Raw genomic sequence first — 5,076 nt, forward strand, 5'->3', positions numbered from 1 at the left:
ACAGGGTGAGACTCCACCATAAAAAAGAAAAAAGGAAAAAAAAAAAAGAAAGTAAAGGAATACAGAATGGCTACTCCATAGGCAGATCAGTTCCTAGGGTTGCTGGCTGGCTATTTTTATAGTTAACTCTTGATTACATGCCAAACAAAGGTGGCGTATAATTCATGGGTGTTCTGGGAAAGGCATGGGCAATTCCTGGAACTGAGGGTTCCTCCCCTTTTAGAACATATATGGTAACTTCCTGATGTTGGCATGGTATTTCTAAACTGTCATGGCGCTAGTGGGAGTGTTTTTTAGCATGCTAAGACATTACAATTAGCATATAATGAGCAGTGAGGACGATCAGAGGTCCGTTTCATTGCCACCTTGGTTTTGGTGGGTTTTGCGGCTTCTTTGCTGCAAACGGGTTTATCAGCAAGATCTTTTGTGACCTGTGTCTTATGCCAACGTCCTATCTCATCCTGTGACTGAATGCTCACCTCCTGGGAATGTAGCTCAGTAGTGATGCCGGGTTTTTCTAGGCCCTTTCTCTGGACTCACGGAAGGGATGCCCCATCTACTCGGCCTGCTGAGCTCAACGCCTTGCAGGAAGGAGCACATGAGTGAGTGGGTGTGGGCTCCGGCCAGCTGGCTCCTCCAGGCACCGACACAGGAGTAGGCTCTATGCGGGGCCCACGGCCACACCAGGCATGTCACCTCGAGGGGAAGGTGGCAGTGCCCAGGTGAGGGAGCCCATGTCCCTGAAGCCCCAGAGGGGGTATTACCGTGCTGTTTTAGTTCTGCCATCCACAGATGGTGGCATGTCAGCAGCTCAGCCGGCCCCTTGCCTCGTCACATGGGAACAGCTGCCCTCCACTGACAAGGGCAAAGGCCTGGTGTGATAGCCTTTCTGGGTATCTTCACTCGGTGGGTCCTGAGCTCTTGTCTGGCATTTAGGAAGAATGAAGTCACATGGACGACTGAAGGATGGTGAAGGTGGAGAATTTTACTGAGCAATGAAAACAATTCTCAGTGGAGAGGGGAGCTAGAGAGGGGATGGAAAGTGCAGGTCCCTTTCCCCAAAGTCAGGCGGTCTTCTCCTCCACCGACAGTCTGGGGCCTTTATAGGCACAGGATGGAGAGTAGGTGCTGACTGGTTTGTGAGTATGCAAAAAGTAGCAGTCCCAGCTATTCAGGAGGCTGAGGCTTGCTTGAGGGTCCCATGGGTGGAGGAGTTGGAGGAATGTCTGATATTTACAATGAATCCTTTTGATCACACTGAAATTTATGCTAATGAGGTGAGTTAAAGCAAAGACATCACTCAAAGGTGGGCATGACAGAGTAGAAAACCAGTTAGGAGGGGTGTGGCCGGAAAGGCGGCCGCCCCCTCGCCCGTCTTGGGGAACCCGGCGCTAAACCATTGGTAGACGACCTGCTTCTTTTTTTTTCTAAAAGAAAAATTTTTTTTTTTTTTTGAGACAGAGTTTCGCTCATGTTACCCAGGCTGGAGTGCAATGGCGTGATCTCGGCTCACCGCAACCTCCACCTCCTGGGTTCAGGCAATTCTCCTGCCTCAGCCTCCTGAGTAGCTGGGATTACAGGCACACGCCACCATGCCCAGCTAATTTTTTGTATTTTTAGTAGAGACGGGGTTTCACCATGTTGACCAGGATGGTCTCGATCTCTTGACCTCGTGATCCACCCGCCTCAGCCTCCCAAAGTGCTGGGATTACAGGCGTGAGCCACCGCGCCCGGCAGAAAAATTTTTAAAAAAAGAAAACCAATTAGGAAAGGGTGGGTATATAAAATAGGTGAAGGGTAAGGATCAATCAGAAGAAAGCAGGCCAAACAGGAAGATAAGTTCTCCATCCAATCTGAGGTTTTAACCTGTAGCTTCCATTTCAGGCTTTAAACTGTCTTCGGGTTGGAGGTGGGGTTTCACAGGGGACCCGTCCCTATTGGCCTAGGCACTGGCTGCCTCCCATCACCATCAGCAGGTTTTCACCTCATTTTACCCAGCCCCGATTCAAGATGGAGTTGCTGTGGCTCCTACACCTCTGACAACAGCAGCCTGCTCCAGATCACACAGCTAATACAAACTGACTCACTCACACACTCTGGTCCACCCACCATTCAAAGAAGCAGGAAGGTATAGCCCAAACACAGGAAACCAGCAGTAACTACACACCGTGTCTGAAAGACCAGCTTTTCTCTCAAAGCACAGCATGAAGGTGAAGTTCCTTTCTCTGCCTAAGATCCAGAGCCCCCCACCCAAGGAAAACAATTTTTTTTCCTTCCCCTTTCTATAACATCAAGAATGGAACCACACCTGAACAGACTCTTTCGTAAGATAATGTCTCAGGCTCATTGAAATTCCAAAGAGAATCATGTACAAGTTAATCTCTGTTCCTGAATCCATTCATTCTCCCCAGTAATGCTTTATTGATTTATTTTTTATGTAATTCAGTCTACGTAGAGACTGTCAGAAATTGCCAATGCAGACTATATTTCAAGCCGTTGTATTAGAAAAAGTCTTCAATTAGCAATAATCGTGCCTTGGATAAACCTCATTGGCTACGATACTGCCCCGGTGCAAAGCTTATTTTTTGTGAGACGGAGTCTCGCTCGTCACCAGGCTGGAGTGCAGAGGTGTAATCTCGGCTCACTGCAACCTTCGCCTCCCAGGTTCAAAGGATTCTCCTGCCTCAGCCTCCCGAGTAGCTGAGACTACAGGCATGTACCACCACACCCAGCTAATTCTTGTATTTTTAGTAGAGACAGGGTTTCCCCATGTTGGCCAGGATGGTCTCGACCTCTTGACCTCGTGATCCATCCACCTCAGCCTCCCAAAGTCCTGGACTACAGGCGTGAGCCACCGCGCCCGGCCTATTTTTATCTTTTTCAGACAGAGTCTGAGGCTCTCACCCAGGCTGGAGTATAGTGGCTTGATCTCAGCTCACTGCAACAGCTGCCTCCCGGGTTCAAGTGATTCTCCTGCCTCAGCCTCCCGAATAGTTGGGATTTCAGCTATGTGCCACCATGGCAGGCTAATTTTTTTTTTTTTTTTGAGACAGAGTTTCACTCATGTTACCCAGGCTGGAGTGCAATGGCGCGATCTCAGCTCACCGCAACCTCCGCCTTCTGGGTTCAGGCAATTCTCCTGCCTCAGCCTCCTGTGTAGCTGGGATTACAGGCACGTGCCACCATGCCCAGCTAATTTTTTGTATTTTTAGTAGAGACGGGGTTTCACCATGTTGACCAGGATGGTCTCGATCTGTTGACCTCGTGATCCACCCGCCTCGGCCTCCCAAAGTGCTGGGATTACAGGCTTGAGCCACCGCGCCCGGCCAGCAGGCTAATTTTTGTATTTTTAGTAGAGACGGGATTTTGTCATGTTGGCCAGGCTGGTCTCGAACTCCTGACCTCAAGTGATCTGCCCGCCTCGGCCTCCCAAAGTGCTGGGATTACAGCCAGGAGCTACTGCACCCCACCCGCAGTGATCCTTTACATCCCCTTAATAGAATTCCTCTTTCTTCCCCCTCCCATAACCTGTTTTACCAGGATCCAAACCCCTATTCTTTCTGTAACTGCAAGATGGTATATATATATAGCGCCAGGTGCTGTGGCTCATGGCTATTATCCCAGCGCTTTGGGAGGCCAAGGCAGGAGGATCACCTGAGCCCAGGAGTTTGAGACCAGCCTGCCAAGATGGCAAGAACCCAGTCTCTACTTAAAAAAAAGTGGCATATAAGCTTCTAAATGCCTTTGGGGTAGTGGGTAATCACGCTGTGGTTCTCCTCTTACACGTGTTAATGCAATCTGTATGCCCTTTTTTCCAATTAATCTGCCTTTTGTGAGCTGATTTATCAGCAAATCTTCAGATACTGTAGCAGTTTTTCCCATGGTTCCTACAATCTCACCTCTATGCATGTAACACATTTTCACAGGTACCCTATAAATATGGACAGCTACGATGTATTAATAATATTAGGCTGGGCATGTTTGCTTACACCTGTAATCCCAGCACTTTGGGAGGTGAAGGCAGAACGATGGGTCACTTGAGCCCAGGAGTTCAAGACCAGCAGGGGCAACGTGAGACCCCCATCTCTACAAAAAAGAAAAAATTAGCTAGGCATGGTGGTGCACACCTGTAGTCCTAGCTCCTCAGGAGGCTGAGGTGGGAGGATTGCCTGAGGCCAGGAGTTTGAGACCAGCTGGGGCAATATTATGAGACTCCTCTCTATAGAAAATAAAATTAAAGTGCAGGCGCGGTGGTTCACGCCTCTAATCCCAGCACTTTGGGAGGCCGAGGCGGGTGGATCGCCTGAGGTCAGGAGTTCAAAACCAGCCTGGCCAACATGGTGAAACCTCCTCTCTACTAAAAATACAAAAATTAGCTCGGTGTGGCGGTACATACCTGTAATTCCAGCTACTCGGGAGGCTGAGGCAGGAGAAGCGCTTGAACCTGGAAGGCAGAGGTTGCCGTGAGCCTAGATTGAACCACTGTACTCCAGCCTGGGCAACACAGTGAGACCCTGTCTCAAAAACAAAACAAAACAAAACAAAAAAACGAAAGGAATAAAGAATGGCTATTCCACAGGCAGAGTAGTGCCAAGGACAGCTTGACTGAGTATACTTACAGTTATTTCTTGATTCTATGCTAAACAAAGGATGGCTTATTCATGAGTTTTCCAGGAAAGGGTCAGGGATTTCCCAGAACTGAGAGTTCTTCCCCTTTAGACCATATAGGGTAACTTCCATGTGGCACTTGTAAACTATCGTGGCACCGGTCGGAGCGTCTTTTAGCATGTAATATATTATAATTAGTATGTAATGAGCAGTGAGGATGACCAGAGGTTACATTCATCACCATTGGTGGGTTTTGGCTGGCTTCTTTACCGCATTTTTTTTTTTTTTTTTTAAAGACGGGGTTTCACCATGTTGGTCAGGCTGGTCTTGAACTCCCGACCTCAGGTGGTCCACACGCCTTGGCCACCAAAGTGTTTGGATTACAGGCGTGAGCCACTATGCCCGGCCTGTTTTTTTTTTTTTTTTTTTTTTTGGGCAGGGGTTTTCTCTTTTTTCCCCAGGTGGGAG

General features: G+C 48.6%; 1 pseudogene; it reads right to left on the reverse strand.

Annotated features, from left to right (window-relative positions):
* Positions 1-2,446: 2,446 nt before the first annotated feature.
* LOC116534682 lies at positions 2,447-2,579 on the reverse strand (annotated as a pseudogene).
* Positions 2,580-5,076: the final 2,497 nt, after the last annotated feature.

This window comes from Sapajus apella, unplaced genomic scaffold (assembly GCF_009761245.1).
Source record: "Sapajus apella isolate SASKATOON/1434 unplaced genomic scaffold, GSC_monkey_1.0 scaffold88, whole genome shotgun sequence".
Classification (NCBI taxonomy): domain Eukaryota; kingdom Metazoa; phylum Chordata; class Mammalia; order Primates; family Cebidae; genus Sapajus; species Sapajus apella.